The 2,996-nt window shown below is 42.4% G+C and overlaps 1 protein-coding gene across 3 annotated transcripts in view; it reads right to left on the bottom strand.

Annotated features, from left to right (window-relative positions):
• The window catches only part of Znf569 (zinc finger protein 569), a 25,910-nt gene that overhangs the window by 19,975 nt on the left and 2,939 nt on the right, over positions 1-2,996 (bottom strand). The window lies entirely within an intron of this gene.

Genomic DNA, 2,996 nt, shown 5'->3' on the forward strand with positions numbered 1-2,996 from the left:
CTCACTTTGTAGACCAGGCTGGCCTCGAACTCAGAAATCCGCCTGCCTCTGCCTCCCGAGTGCTGGGATTAAAGGCGTGCGCCACCACGCCCGGCTGTCAGGGCTCTTGTAACAGGACGAATCTGGATATGATGCAGGTGACCAGTTTGAGGTTGGCCTGGGCTACATGGCAAAACTATTTCTCAAAAAAAGGTGACAGTTGGAGTGTCACTGTAACTGTTACTTCTTCTGTTATTACTAACTGAAGTATTTTCCTAAAGAAAACAATTCTCTCATCAATTTTTAAAATTAAGGACAGTTTATATAAAAAAGAGAGATTTTTTTTCCCTTTATAGGGTTAAGGGACATTGAATTGATTCCAGAGGACTCTCTTTTACAAGCATCATCATCATCATCATCATTATTAATTGTCACGTACTTTGGTTGAGTCAGTTTGACATAGCGAAAGCTGGGAAACTGACCGATGAAGCAATAGGTTTCAAANGGAACTCTCTTCCTGAAGTCTGACATTCTTCTCCCCTAATTTTTATAAATCATAATATCAATCCTCCACTCACCGTTAGTCTAATGTATAGACTCACGTGCACTCTATTAAGCATTACCTTATAGTAAATGCCTTTTAAGATTGTATTCTAACATAGCTAAACCCTTTTCCCAGTGTTCTTAGATTCCAGATAACAAGGAGTTTAACCTATTCAATAACCAATTAAGTACTAGTCATTATTTCACCTATCTACATAAAGAGACTGGAATTCTCACTGAGATAGAAATTCTTATTACAGACTATATTCCGTGCCAACAGCAAATTAAGTTACTATACTGATAAATGAAAATTCTCCAGACATAGATAAGTATTAACAAGGCCTAAGTCCTTGACACTACTTTATTTCCTGAGGCCAGGCAAGGGTTAAAACTCCTCTAGCCCAATTAACTCTAAAGTGCAGAAACTCAGCTCTGAACCCAGCAGGTGCTAATCTCTAAGATAAACATAGTCCTTTTGAAGTCACTCCTCTTACATCTAGAGGGATGCTGATCCCTAGCGTAAACTTTGCAGTCACTCCCTTTGCACCTGGGAAACTTCAATGTACCGTATCTGTTATGTTTTACTATTGATGATATTCGCTGTAATATAATTAGTCTAAGCTCGACCGGAAGATTACATTCAGATTTAACACCTCTCTTGTGTGTTTGTCTGTCTGTCACGTCCTAATCTTTGCCCATCTACTCTAGAGAACCATTTTACGCAGGCATGGGACCCAGAGGGTCTGCGGCAATTAATGTTTTTTCAAGACAGGCTTACTCGGTGTATGTAGCCCTGGCTGTCCCAAAACTCACTCCAGAGACCAAGCTGGCCTTGAACTCACAGAGATTTGCCTGCCTCTGCCTCCCCCAGTGCTGAGATTAAAGGCGTGCACCACCACGCCCAGCTACAAGATAAAGCTTTTTCAAAAACCCACAATAAGAATATCCATTCATTTGAACTGAAGGTTTCCTTGCCTCTCTTTCACATGATTCCTGCCTGCTTCAAGTGCTGATATGGTTTTATATTTGTTTTTTCTTTCTCTTCAAAACCCTAAGACCTCTTTCCAGTCTCTTGGCTGAGACAGGCTGGGCCTCCTGCAGTCTAGTCACCATGAGAGTTTATAAGTTTATAAGCTCCCACCAGCACAGCTGCTCTGCTACCTGTGTCTTGCCCCATTCATTCCTCTTCCTCCTCCTCTTCTCCCCCCTCCTCCTCTCCCTCCTCTCCTACCAGCATGATCATCTCCCAAGCTAAGGCATACTCTACCCTCTGATCCTATGTACTCTGACTATGTAAGGACATACATTTATCTCCCTCATTTCTGCTGAGTTCTCTGAGAATTTCATCCAGTATATTTTGATCATATTTACCCTTTTGGTGTGTGTGGTGTGTGGGGGTGGATTTGTTAAGAGCTGTCTAAATTTGATCGCTTCAGGTTTTCTTCTCTTATTCTCCTTGGCTCCATAATCCACCAAACTTGCTTCCTGAGACACCAGTAAATTTTATGTTACTAAATTCAGTGCATCATCTTTCTCAGTCTTCAGAACCCTCTCTGGATTTTGACACTGTGTTCATTAAATTAGACTTGTTCCTCGTGTGGAGGGTAACACATTGACCTCGTTCCCTCTGACTGTTCTAGCTAGTCTCTGTCAATCATTTTTACTGATTCTCCACTACCTGTCAGATATCATGTTAGAGTGATCCCCGGTGGGTCTTTCACCTCTACCTTTTCTGTCTTAGGTGTTCTCATTCACTCTTCTGTTTTCAGGATCATTTATAATGGTAATTTCCCATCCCAGGTCTCCTGAACTTGTATATACAGCTGCCAATGTGGCATTTCAATTTGAACGAATGTATCACACTGCACATACTACATCCCAAACCAGAATCTCATTTTCTCCTCAAGTAAGATCCCCCTCCATTCTCAAGAATTGAGTTCTTAGCCAGACAGTGGTGGTGCATGCCCTTAATCCCAGTACTTGGGAGGCAGAGGCAGGCAGATCTCTGAGTTCAAGTCCAGCCTGGTCTACAGAGCAAGTTCCCGGACAGCAAGGGCTACACAGGGAAAGTCTGTCTCAAATAACAAACAAAGCAACCAAAAAAAGAATTGAATTCTTAACTTACATTTGCAGTCTATGAATAAACACTGTGCCATCTTGTTACAGTCACATGGTGGCTCTGCTCTTGCAGCCACCTACCGCCGCGGCTCTGTTTTATGCTGTATTGAGTGTACCGCCTGTCACTACTGCTGATCCTGATCTCCAACGTATTTCCCCTGGACTATTCTAAGATCTTCCTGGGGCTGGAGAGATCGCTCAGCGATTAAGAGCACTGACTGCTCTTCGGAAGGTCCTGAGTTCAAATCCCAGCAAACCACACGGTGGCTCACAACCACCCATAATGAGATCAGATACCCTCTTCTGGTGTGTTTTTTTTTTTTTTTTTTTTTTTGGTTTTTCGAGACAGGGTTTCT

This window comes from Mus caroli, chromosome 7, assembly GCF_900094665.2.
Source record: "Mus caroli chromosome 7, CAROLI_EIJ_v1.1, whole genome shotgun sequence".
Taxonomy (NCBI): Eukaryota; Metazoa; Chordata; class Mammalia; order Rodentia; family Muridae; genus Mus; species Mus caroli.